Here is a 14419-nt window from a genome sequence, read left to right on the forward strand (position 1 = left end):
TCCAAAGCATTATCATATCATCTCTATAGATATGAAAGATTGTTTCTTTTCCATTCTGTTCATCCTGAGGATAGCCCTCAATTTGCCTTTTCCATTTCTTCTTTAAATAATGAAGGGCCTAATACTAGATACCAATGGTGGTCCTTCCCCAGGAAATGGCAAATAGTCCCACTATGTGTCAAATATATGTTGGCCAGGCAATATCACAGATTATACAAAATTGTAAAGGACATTATTGTCTCCATTATATGGATGATATTCTTTTGGCTCATAGGGAACAGGAGACCTTATTAGGGGTATTCGATGATATTATCAAAACCCTAGAAAATTGGGGATTACATGTGGCCCCAGAGAAGGTGCAAACCCACAGCCCTATTACCTTTCTAGGACATCAAATATTAGATACCTATGTTAGGCCACAAAAAATTCAGTTAGCCACAGGAAAGCTTAAGACTCTAAATGATTTCCAAAAATTATTAGGTTATATAAATTGGGTAAGGCCAATTTGGGAATCACCACTGGTCAACTTAAGCCTCTTTTTGATATTCTCCAAGGAGATTCAGACCCTACATCCCCCAGAAATATAATTCCTGAAGGTAGAAAAGCCTTGAGGTTAGTAGAACAAGCTTTAGAAAATGCTCATAGCGATAGAGTTGGTCTATCCTTGCCTTTTAGCCTCATAGTGTTAGATTCTAAATATACTCCTACAGGTCTATTGTGGCAAACTGGACTCCTGATATGGATCCATTTGCCAGTGTCCCCCCAAAATGTTATTTCCCTGTATTCTGTGATGGTAGCAAATCTAGTTACATTAGGACTTAAGATGGCCCTTTGAGTTTTTGGAGTTCATCCTCAGACAGTTATTGTCCCATACACAGCAAAACAGATTGAAATACTAGTTAACAGTAATGAAGATTGGGCAATTGTCTATTGTTCCACCATGGCCACATTTGATAATCACTTGCCAAGTTCACCTATTGTCAGCTTCTTCAAAAGACATCCTGTTATTTTCCCTCAGGTTGTTAAGGCTCAACCTATCCCAGCAGCAAATACAATCTTTACAGATGGCTCCTCCTCTGGCATAGCTACAGTAGTTTCTGATAAAGTACAGACTATTATTACTTCTCATAAGTCTGCTCAAAAACCCGAAGCAATAATAACTGCCTTACAAACATTTCCTGAGGAACCTTTAAATATTTATAGTGACAGTCTCTATATTGCCCAGCTTGTGCCATGGCTTGAGACAGCTGGACCCATTAGTCCTCAATCTACCTTACAACAATGCTTTTATCAAGTACAAACTCTCGTGTGGGCTCACATAGAACCTTTATATATAGGCCATATCAGAGCACATTCAGGCTTACCTGGGTCTTTAGCTCAAGGGAATTCTACTGCAGATTCAGCTACTTGAGATCCTCATGTGTTTAATACTGTATAAGAAGTAATTAATTTCCATAAAGATTTTCATGTCAATGCTACTATTCTCAAAATAAAATATAGCATTACAAAAGAACAAGCCAGAAATATAGTAAAACAGTGTCCTGCCTGTGTGCCTCATTTATCTGTTCCTCATTTTGGAGTCAATCCAAGAGGATTCCTTCTGAATCATCTATGGCAGATGGATGTCACCCATATCCCTGAATTTGGTGCTTTAACATTTGTACATGTAACTGTAGATACGTACTCAGGATATATATTTGCTGCTGCCCATACAGGGGAAAAGACAAAAGTTTATTATCTATCATTCTACAGGATTGCCCTACAATCCACAAGGACAAGCTATCATGGAAAGAGCTAATCAAACATTGAAAGTTTGCTTAACTAAACCAAAAGGGGGAATAGGGGCATTAGCCCCTCCCAAGAACAGACTTAACCTTGCTTTATTCACCCTCAATTTTTTAACTTTGGATGCTATGGGCTGTACTGCGGCTGGTAGACATTTTAGTGGAAAGTCTGGTGGCCATCCACAAGCAATGTGGAAAGACATCTTGACTGGGTCCTGGAATGGACCTGACCCAGTATTAATTTGGGGGAGAGGATCTGTTTGTGTTTTTCCTCAGGACCAACAACAACCTATCTTGGTCCCAGAGCGCTTGGTAAGAACTATCCATAAGAACAAAAATGGCACTGAAACACAGAATGATGGTGATGGTGGTAAGCCTGCTGTTGTTAGCTCTTCCTAAAACTTTTGGGGATATATCACTCATGGCACACAAGTTTTCCCTCAATTATTTCCTAGTACAGAACTTCTAGGTATTCCTTACCTACCAGCTGGTTCCACTGTAAAGCCACTTATTAGTAGTCTAAACTTCAAGTTAAGAGGTAGTCTTTGCTTCCTCTGGTTAGCCACCTCAGAAACTGCCATGATACAGGGAGGCAATCTCTCTCTCATTCAATAAAGGTACAGTCAAAAGCAAGCCTATATAAAGGAAAGTAATACACCTGCTTATAGTTATACAGGGTGCGAGGCCAATTACTCTTCTTTTTATCAGGTTCCCCCCCCCCTACTCTCGTATGTGTCACGTCTCCGTTTGTGTTCATTCTAACAGTTGTAAGTTTAATATTAACATTACTAATAACAATGATAATGATACTGAGGTCCTCAACTGCATTATGTGTTAAGAGTGTTATGTGTCTAGTTGTTGGGATGCTTCACTATTTCCTCTGGCTGCGATTGCCAGGATTCCAAAATTCATTCCAGTCCCAGTGACCTTAATTCATAGTGAGTGGAATTTCCTACCCGTGAAAGCAAAAAATGATTTTGGTATCTCAGTCATTGTAGCCATCACTGTTGCTGCAGCAGCTGCTGCAGCTGCTGCCACTACTGCTGGACTTGCCCTAGGAACTGCTATTCCTACTGCTCACATGCTCAACAATCTGTCACGAGCCACTGCCAAAGCACTGACAGCCCAGGAAAACATCAATGTGCATCTCGCCACGGGAATCCTGATTCTAAACAAAAGAGTGGACTTAATACGAGAACAAGTGGACATGTTGACTGTTACCACACAGACAGGCTATCTAGTGCATGCCCAAGCACTATGCATTATCCCGATACCCTATTCTAATATTACTGCTGCTGCCAATCTGTCCAAACGGCTTGGTAGCATGCTTAATGGGACATGGTACTAAAGAGTTTACTAATTTGACTACCCTATTAAGAAATTCTATATTTGTGGTAAATAGTACTCAGGTCAAGGTCACAGGTATGCCAGAAGCCATTAGTTTCTTACAGTCAGCATTACAATTTGGTAAACAATGGATGGGAAGTTTTGCTATGATGGGATTGTTGTTCTTGCTGTTATTATTGCTGCTCAGATATCTGTTATCTCTAAGGAGTCATCAAAGATGGCAAGCCTTAGTGATATGGCAAGCCCTTATGGCCATGGACCAAGGCTCTGATCCTCAGATTTGGCTCTCCCAACTACAGGACTGGTAGTCAATGATGGGTCAGCACAGGGTGGACTTTATACCAACCTAAGAGAGGGATCAAAGCATGCCAACAGCTCTTTGACTCCCAATGACGGGTAAGGATAAAGTATGACTCTGGCACCTAAGACAGGCACAGTCACTGTACTTTTCTTTTTATAACAAAAAGGGGGAGCCTGTTGAGGGCCATCTTGGACAAAATGGTGCCTGGCAGTAAGCCAAAGGGCACTGGCTACCAAAATAAGGAAGTACCCAAAAAGGCTGCTTCTTACTAGTTCCTTGGAGACTTATGACATGTTGATGCCAGGCTCTAGGATTGGCTATCTAATATCATGCCGCACATGGACAGCTTGTGATCCATATAGTGCTATGCTGACATTCCTCTGCATGCTCTCCTGTGTGAGAGAAAGCTTTGCTATAATTGGCTGATAAGCTAGGAGCCTGGTGGAGGAGAGAGGGAGAGGGTAGAAGAAGGGAGATAGTGGCAGAACAAAGGAGGCAGAAAAACAGGGAGGACGCAATAAATCTCATCAACTAAAGATTGGTGGTGTCTCCTTTCTCAGCTCTGGTTCCGCTGGACAGAACAGTTAATGGCCTGAACTCATCAATCAAAAGACATAGACTGGCAGATTGGATTAAAAAGAAAAACCCAACAATATGCTGCCTGCAAGAGACTCATCTCATAGAAAGAGATACCCATAGACTAAAGGTGAAAGGATGGGGGGAAACATACCATGCACATTGACACAGCAAAAAGCTGGAGTATCCATTCTCATTTCAGATAATGTGGACTTCAAGACAAAACTAGTCAGAAGGGATAAAGAAGGACATTGCATACTGCTTAAGGGAAGCATAAATCAGCAAGTCATAACCTTCATAAATATTTATGCCCCGAACATTGGCTCACCCATGTAGCTCAAAAAAATCCTTCTAAATTCCAGAAATCAAATAGACCACAACACGATAATACTAGGAAATTTTAACACACACCTCACCACTGGATAGATCTTCCAAACAAAAATTAAATAGAGAAACCATACACTCATACATTGCTGGTGGGGCTGCAAATTAGTGCAGCCACTCGGGAAAGCAGTGTGGAGATTCCTTAGAAAACTTGGAATGGACCTACCATTTGACCCAGCTGTCCCACCCCTAGGTCTATACCCAAAGGACTTAAAATCAGCATACTACAGAGATACAGCCACATCAATGTTCTTAGCAGCTCAAATTACAATAGCCAGACTATGGAATCAACCTAGATGCCCTTCAATTGATGAATGGATCAAGAAACTGTGGTATATATATACAATGGAATATTACTCAGCTATAAAGAATAATAAAATTATGGCATTTGCAGGCAAATGGATGAAATTGGAGAATATCATGTTAAGTGAGATAAACCAATCTCAAAAATCCAAAAGAGGAATGATCTCACTGATAAGCCGATGATGGCACTTAATGGGGGGTGGGAGGGGGACAACAATGGAGGTAGGAGGGTCTGTATAGAGGGAAAAGAGAGGTGGGAGGGGTAGGGGGGAAGGAAAAAAATAACAGAATGAATCAAACATCATTACTCTATGTAAATATATGAATATGCAAATGGTATACTGTTACTCCATGTACAAACTGAAACAACATGTATCTCATTTGTTTACAATAAAAATAAATTTAAAAAAATAAAAAAGAAAAAAAGAAACCATACATCTCAATAACACAATCAACAATTCTATATGTGTACGTTAGACTTAACAAACATATATAGAATATACCATCAAAGAACAAATACACTTTATTCTCAACAGCACATAGAACCTTCTCTAAAATAGACCATATTTTATGCCACAAAGCTACCGTTAGCAAATACAAGAAGATAAAGATACTACCTTGTATTCTATCACATCATAATGGATTGAAATTAGAAATAAATGACAGAATAAAAAACAGAAACTTCTCCAATACCTGGAGATTAAATAATACACTATTATATGATGAACGGATAACAGAAGACATCAGGAGGGAAATAAAAAAATTCTTAGAAGTAAATGATAACAAAAACACATCATATCAAAATCTCTGGGACACTATGAAAGCAGTACTTAGAGGAAGATTTATTTCATGGGGTGCATTCAACAAAAGAAGTAGAAATCAACAAATAAATGACTTAACACTACAGCTCAAAGCCCTAGAAAAAGAAGAGCAGACCAACCAAAAGTAGTAGAAGACAGGAAATAGTTAAAATCAGAGCCGAAATCAATGAAATTGAAACAAAAGAAACAATCGGAAAAATTAACAAAATAAATAGTTGGTTCTATGAAAAAATAAACAAAATTGATAAACCCTTAGCCACACTAACAAAGAGAAAGAGGGAGAAAAACTCAAATAACTAAAATTCGGAATGAACAAGGAAATATCACAACAGACATGAGTGAAATACAAAACATAATTAGAAACTATTTTGAAAATCTATATTCCAACAAAACAGGAAACCTCGAAGACATCAACAAGTTTCTAGAGACATATGAATTACCTAAACTGAATGAGGAGGATATACACAACTTAAATAAATCAATTTCAAGCAATGAAAAAGAAAAGGTCATCAAAAGCCTACCAACAAAGAAAAGTCCGGGACCAGATGGATTCTCAGCCAAGTTCTACAAAACCTTTAAAGAAGAGCTCATTCCAATACTCCTCAAAGTATTCCATGAAATACTTTGAAGAAGAGGAGGAAACCCTCCCAAACTCATTCTATGAAGCCAATATCACCCTGATACCTAAACCAGACAGAGATAAATCGAGGAAAGAAAATTTCAGACCAATATCCTTAATGAACATCGATGCAAAAATTCTCAACAAAATTTTAGCAAATCGCATACAAAAACATATTAAAAAGATAGTGCATCACGATCAAGTGAGTTTTATCCCAGGGATGCAAGGTTGGTTCAACATCTGGAAATCAATAAATGTCATTCACCATATCAACAGACTAAAAGTTAAGAATCACATGATGATTTCAATAGATGCAGAAAAAGCATTCGATAAAATACAGCATCCCTTCATGCTCAAAACAGCAGAAAAATTTGGGATAGTGGGAACATTTCTTAACATTGTAAAGGCCATCTATGCTAAGCACATGACCAATATAATTCAAAATGGTGAAAACTGAAAGCATTCCCCCTAAAAACTGGAAGGAATCAGGGATGCCCTCCTTCACCACTTCTATTCAATATCGTCCTTGAAACTCTAGCCAGAGCAATTAGACAAACCAAAGAAATTAAAGGGAAACGAATTGGAAAAGAGGAACTCAAACTATCCCTGTTCACTGATGACATGATTATATATTTAGAGAAACCTGGAAATTCCACCAGAAAACTTTTACAACCCATAAGTGAATTCAGTAAATTAGCAGGTTACAAGATCAATGCTCATAAATCCAATGCATTTTTATACATAAGTGATGAATCTTCAGAAAGAGAAGTTAGGAAAACTACCTCATTCACAATAGCATCGAAAACAATAAAATACTTGGGAATCAATCTCACAAAAGAGGTGAAAGACCTCTACAATGAGTACTACAGAACACTAAAGAAAGAAATTAAAGAAAACCTTAGAAGATGGAAAGATCTCCCATGTTCTTGAATAGGAAGAATTAATATTGTCAAAATGGCCATGCTACCTAAAGTGCTATACAGATTCAATGCAATTCCCATTAAAATCCCAATGATGTACCTTACAGAAATAGAGCAAGCAATTATGAAATTCATCTGGAAGAATAAGAAACCCAGAATAGCTAAAGCAAGCCTCAGTAGAAAGAGCGAAGCAGGGGACATCGCAATACCAGATCTTCAACTCTACTACAAAGCAATAGTAACTAAAATGGCATGGCATTGGTACCAAAATAGATAGGTAGATCAATGTTACAGAATAGTGGTCATGGACACAAACCCAAATAAATACAATATTCTCATACTAGACAAAGGGGCCAAAAATGTGCAATGGAGAAAAGATAGCCTCTTCAGCAAATGGTGCTGGGAAAACCATATGCAATAGAATGAAATTAAACCCCTATCTCTCACCCTGCACAAAACTCAACTCACAATGGATCAAGGACCTCGGAATCAGACCAGAGACCCTGCATCTTTTTTTGTAAATTTATTTTTATTGTAAACAAATGGGATACATGTTGCTTCTGTTTGTACATGGAGTAACAGCATACCATTTGCATAATCATACCTTTACATAGAGTAATGATGTTTGATTCATTCTGTTATTTTTTTTTCTTCCCCGCTACCCCTCCCACCTCTCTTTTCCCTCTATACAGTCCCTCCTTCCTCCATTCTTGCTCCCCTCCAACCCCCATTATGTGTCATCATCTGCTTATCAGTGAGATCAATCGTCTTTTGCATTTTTGAGATTGGCTTATCTCACTTAACATGATATTCTCCAATTTCATCCATTTGCCTGCAAATGCCATAATTTTATCATTCTTTGTGGCTGAATAATATTCCATTGTATATATATGTATATATACCACAGTTTCTTGATCCATTCATCAATTGAAGGGCATCTAGGTTGATTCCATAGTCTGGCTATTGTGAATTGAGCAGCTATGAACATTGATGTGGATGTATCTCTGTAGTATGCTGATTTTAAGTCCTTTGGGTATAGGCCAAGGACTGAGATAGCTGGCTCAAATGGTAGGTCCATTCCACGTTTTCTAAGGAATCTCCACACTGCTTTCCAGAGTGGCTGCACTGCAGCCCCACAAGCAATGTCTGAATATACCTTTTTCCCCACATCCTCTCCAACACCTATTGTTGCTTGTATTCTTGATAATCGCCATTCTAATTGGGGTGACATGGAGTCTTAGTGTAGTATTGATTTGCATTTCTCTTATTACTAAAGATGGTGAACATTTTTTCATTTGTCTGCGGATTGCTTGTAGATCTTCTTCTGTGAAGTGTCTGTTCATAGCCTTAGCCCATTTGTTGATTGGGTTATTTGTATTCTTGGTGTAGAGTTTTTTTGAGTTCTTTATATATTCTGGAAATTAGCACTCTATCTGAAGTATGAATGGCAAAGATTTTCTCCCACTCTGTAGGCTCTCTCTTCCCATTGCTGATAGTTTCCTTTGCTGAGAGAAAGCTATTTAGTTTGTCTATCCCAGTTATTGATTCTTGCTTTTATTTCTTGTGCTATGGGAGTCCTGTTAAGGAAGTCTCATTCTAAGACAACAAGGTGAAGATTTGGACCCACTTTTTCTTCTATAAGATGCAGACAGAAAAAATAGGTCCAAATCAGTCTGAGGGGCTGGTTGCAGTCAAGGCTCTGGCTTGCATTAATAACACCTTGCTGTGTGATTTGCATTACCATGTGTTCAGTGTGACTCTCCAGGGATTAGTCAGAATGGGACCCTAACATAACAAAATGTCTGAGGCTATGTAACTTATAAAGAGAAGGGGTTGATTTGGTTCATGGTTTTGGAAGATGAGAATCCAAACTGATTGGTTCCAGCTGGTGAGTATCCCTCAGGGAGTGCCTCTTCATGCAGATATCATCATAGTGAGACCACACACCAGAGGAAGAGGTCACATGGTGGGACAAGAAGGCAAAGAGCAGGGAGGGGCCATCCTTCCCTATCAGTTGGGGATGAGTGATCTTTCATTTGTCCCCACATAGTTTATGCCTCATGCCCAACACATGCATTTTCTTTGTATTGAAATTTCAATTCAGTAGGGAATGGCTCCTTCAGGAAAAATTTCCACAAAAAATTTGTGGCATGAACTACTGATCTCACTACTGAGGTGGAACTGAAGTCTGTAATGTTACTCATCATCATTCTCTGCTACAAGCAGTTTGAAATACTCCTCATAATCCTAGTCTATGAGACTCTGTTAGTCAACTTTTTGTTACTCTGATGAAAATACCTAATAGAAACAAACTCAAGGAGGAAAACCTAATCTGGGGACAAAGTTTCCTATTATGGTCATCCGGTTCCATGCAGAAATCTCATGGAATATGGACAAGGCTTGGCACATGGAAGCCATGAGAGAAAGAGGGAGAGAGAGAGAGAGAAACCAGGGACAAGACAGCATCCCCAAACATATGCTCCCAATGTTCTGCTTCCTCCAGTCATGTCCCACATGTCTACAATTACCACCACATAGTCCTTTCAAATATTTAATCCATGAACAAAAAAATAGTGATCATGATTATCAGTTCCAATATGTCCTGCCTCTGATTCTTGCTGCACCTGGGATCATATTATGAACATGTAGACTTTAAGGGAGATATTTCAGATCCAAATCATAATAACCCCAAAGGTTACATCCTGAGTGACATATTTCCACTAACCATGACACCAGCCTACAGGTTCCAACACTCACAGCAATCCATTAAGCAATCAGTGAAGATATCATAGCCCTCATTATCCAACCATTTCCCAAAAGCACTACCTCTGAACATTGCCACGTTGGGGAGTCAAGACTTAAACACATGAGCCCTTATGGGATATTCCAATCCAAACTGATAGGTGTCAGATAGGCATGCATCTATCTGAACATTACTGAGAGTTGTCTCTAGATATTTAGCTTGTCCTTTTAATCTCATTATAATAGTACCTGCCATGGGTTTTACATGGGCTCTAGTGGGTAAAGTCATGCACAGTAGGGGCTTAAATATCTGTTTCAATCCTCCTGTCAGTCAAAAGTTGAGAGGTAGTACCTACCAGGACTCTCTAGAAACTTCCCTAAGATTCCAATACAAAACTAGGAACAGAGGGGCACATAATCACCCTTCTCTTTGAAATTGTCCACCCTCTCCCTTTGCAGCATCTTTCTTTCTCTTCCAATAAACTTTCTAAACTTTTATTATATTTTGTGTCATGCTTGAAACATTCTCCTGAAAGGACAAGAATATGAACATAACACAACCCCTCAGATTCCCTGAACCCCTGCTACCACAAACCATAACAGAAGCATATTGGGAGTGGTAGCCTATTCTCTGACAGATCAGAGGTTCCCACTCTGATTTCCTCAAAATTTTGCTATCATCACCAAAAGACCTGACACTAACAATTTTAGAGGAGGAAAAGTTCATCAGGGACTCATGGTTTCAAAGGTCTTAGTCCATAGATGACTGACTACATTGCTTGCTCCCAAGGTGAGACAGAACATCATGGAAGAAGAGTGTGTTGGAAGAAAGAGGCTCAGAATATTTCTCCCAGAAAGAAGTGCTTACGTGGAAAGCTTGAAGTCCTGAGTTAAGTCCACAGCACCACAAAAAACAAACCAACAAAAAAACCAACAAAATTGAACTATTTGTAGGGCACTCTGAATCACACTTGTGATCCCAGAGGCTTTGGAGGCTAATGCAGGATGATCCCAAGTATTCTCAAGAAATGGTATCATGGCTGCAGCTAGGAGGTGTCTCAGGTCCAATGGCAACTGAGGAAGCAAGTGGCAGCAATGGGAAAGGGTAGGAGGGTGGCGACACCTCCGTCACCTACTATCAGTTGGAGGAGGTGATGAAGCACAACTCCTCGAAGGAGTTATGGCTGGTGATCCACAGCGAGTCTACGATATCAACTGCTTCCTCATTGAGCATCCTGGTGGAGAAGAAGTTCTGCTAGAACAAGCTGCTACAGATGCAATCAAAAGCTTTGAAGATGTAGGCCATTCCTCTGATACCAGAGAAATGCTAAAGCAGTACTACATCGGTGACGTCCATCCGAGTGACCTTAAACCTGAATGTGGTAACGAGGATCCTTCAAAAAATGATTCATACAAAAGATGCTGAGCATAATGGATTTTATCATTCTAGGCGCTATCCTCGTAGGTTTCCTGTATCATTACTACATGGCGGAAAGCAGATCCTCCTGAAGAGACCATGTTGAAGTCGGGCGAACACATTCACTTGGGAGTGAAAATTGGAGACTTGCTTTGAGGGCTACATTTGTGCCCTCTCCTTGAATTCTGCCAGTTGTATTCTCCCTTGGAGCCAAGACAGTTGACCAGACATCCGCCTCCAATCTGGGACCAGTGTCCTTCATCTCTGAGAGCCTTAATCCCATAGTTTCTGCTCACTGTCCTGTGTGTTTGCCAGCATTTCTTCTCTCCATTGGTTTGCACAGTATTCTTACATTTCAAAGTGTGTTAACAATTGTAATTCATATGTTATAGTGACATTACTCTTTGGGGAAAATGCCTGCTTTTCAATAATTTCAACGCATATTAGACATTCTTAACAGGGCAGTACTCTAGTTTTGAAGGTTTTCTTTTTCCATTTTTCTTTCAAGTAAATATTTTTTAAATTCTGATTAAATTGCATTATCACAAGTAGTTTATTCATGAAGTCAAAGTGCACACCTACTAAAATACAACTGCCAAATAATCTTGTTCCTTTTTATGTTCGTTAAAAGCAGGAAAAACTATGTGGTTCTCTCCCTTCCAGGCTAATGTAAGCTGATAGCTCTTCCCACTCTCTAGGTCCAGCCTTTTTCTTCCCAAGGGATGATGGACAAAACTGTGCCTCCCTTTGATTTCTTGTGGGTGAGAAGAGCCAAAGGAAGGGAGGGATGAATTGAGGTGGTGGAACCCTGGAAAGTTCAGACTAATCTTTTGAAAACACTACTATAGGACACGAGTTTAGAAAAGGCACCAGAGCTTCTCTTTGGTTTGGCACTAGTTACTAACCATCTTTCTCTCTCTCTCTTTCTTTTTTCCTACCTTTATTTTATTGGAAAAATATGAGTGTAGAGCTTATTATGTCTGTAGAGCTTACCAGGGATTCTTGCTGCTGTTTTGTTTATTGATTAGCAATTTTTGGTTTCCTGTTTTACAGAAGTAAGAGACTTTGAACAGAAGAGTTTGACCATCTGTTCATCCTAGTAAAATAACCTCCATATAAAATGTCATTTGAAAGTAGGAGATCATGAAAAACACAGTTTTCCATTTCAATCTGTATTTTACCTCGAAGGCTCCAACTTATGGTTTTGTGCTTTTCCACTGAGATTAAAAAATTGGCAGTTTTTCTCCCCTAAAAAAATGGTATTATATTGATAACCCAGAACTGGTCCCTGTTGATTGCATCTTGACTTTCCATACAGGCAGTTGATTCAGACTTGAAGAGTGGGAGCCAATGCTTTTGGTCCTATGCAGAGTCTCAATTTCTGCTATTGCTTGTACAAGGCTCAAGTACAGATTTTGGTGTCAGGAATTGGGGTGATGTATTAACCTTTCTTAAAATGTGGATGCACCTTTGGAATCATGATGAGTACAGGCTGGAAGAGTTTTGGTGTGCAGATTATTAAATGCCTAAATTGCCTTGAATATATTGTTGCTAAAAATGAGTAATAAAGATGATTCTCATGAAGGTTCAGGAAGAAAATGTTAGAATTATGGAGAAAGATTCTATCAATTTTGAGAATACATTTCCAGTCAAGAACAAAACATTGCTAACAGTATGAATATAATTGATGATTCTGATCTATATTGAGTCACTGGTATGGAGAAATAAGGTAAAATTTTTGAACAATGTGCACACAGCCCAGGTGTTAGGGGCTATATCATGAGGATAGGTCAGGAGTATAAGTGTATACTACTGCCCATACCATGTGAACATGAACTTCATTCTTTCTCATTTTTATTCTTAAGGAAAGCAAAGAACACATTCCATAAATAGTTTCACACAGCATGATGTGGGACCCTGTAAATTTGCAAAGTTAGATGGCACAACAGCTCCACTGAGGCTAAAGTTTGGTTCTATTTCTGAGAATCTATTGTGTACTCAAGAACCCTTCAACACATCTAGTATGGGCCACGCTGATGAATTAAATGAAGACACCCTGTGAATGACTGCCCATGTCCTTGAGGCAGGTTAGGTGGGGGACAACTTCTGTTATTAACCAGAAATTCAGTATTATATTTGATAGAATATCTCAGGTGTTTCCAGTAGTGTCTCACTTTCCACTTGGATTTTCCTGGTTTGATTGTTATTACTCCACTGATCAAGGAGTTAATGTGCGTTTATGTTAAATCTTGTTATCAATGTAGAGGATGAGAAAATAATCAGATTTTGATTCATGGACCTTTTGGATACACTCTAAACAGGCCTTGGATATGCCATACTTCATAATCTGTTTCCACAAATCATCCACACTAAGAAGAATTAGGGATTACCTGATTACTAGTAATACCCATTGATTATTAATGCTATGAGTATGAATTGCTATGGTGACATCCTACACAAAGTAGGTTCGGAGGTAGGCATACCATTATCAGTCATGACCTTGAGTTCAGACACCAGCTGCCAAGGGTAGAGGAACATGAGTGCAAAAGAAAATCATAATTAGACTTCATCCTTCAGCCTGCATGCTTTGCAAAAATTTTCTTTTTTCTCTCTCTTTATTTTTTATTTTTTGTAAACAAATGTGATACATGTTGTTTCTCTGTTTGTACATGGAGTTAAGGCATACCATTTGTGTAATCATAAATTTACATAGGGTAATGTTGTTTGATTCATTCTGTTATTTTTCCCTTCCCCCCACCCCTCTGACCCCTCTTTTCCCTCTATACAGTCCTTCCTTCCTCCATTCTGGCCCCCCTCCCTAACCCTAACTCTAACCGTAACACTAACCCCTCCCACCCCCCATTATGTGTCATCATCCCCCTATTAGCGATATCATTCGTCCTTTGGCTTTTTAAGATTGGCTTATCTCACTTGGAATGATATTCTCCAATTTCATCCATTTTCCTGCAAATGACCTAATTTTATTATTCTTTATGGTGGAGTAATATTCCATTGTATATATATATACCACAGTCTTTTTATCCATTCATCAATTGAAGGACATCTAGGTTGGTTGCACAATCTGGCTATTGTGAATTGAGCAGCTATGAACATTGATGTGGCTGTATCTCTGTACTATGCTGATTTTAAGTCCTTTGGGTACAGGCCAAGGAGTGGGACAGCTGGGTCAAATGGTGGTTCCATT

At 39.0% G+C, this 14419-nt stretch overlaps 1 protein-coding gene and 1 pseudogene across 2 annotated transcripts in view; one reads left to right on the forward strand and one right to left on the reverse strand.

Moving 5' to 3' along the window:
* Positions 1-14419, reverse strand: part of LOC306638809 (organic anion transporter 7-like) — a 285976-nt gene that overhangs the window by 233498 nt on the left and 38059 nt on the right. The gene's annotated exons all lie outside the window — the stretch shown is intronic.
* On the forward strand, positions 10865-11815 carry LOC306638845 (cytochrome b5 type B-like; annotated as a pseudogene). The gene has a single exon. The product of its transcript is annotated as a cytochrome b5 type B-like (transcript).

This window comes from Sciurus vulgaris (assembly GCF_902686455.1).
Source record: "Sciurus vulgaris genome assembly, chromosome: 11".
NCBI lineage: Eukaryota > Metazoa > Chordata > Mammalia > Rodentia > Sciuridae > Sciurus > Sciurus vulgaris.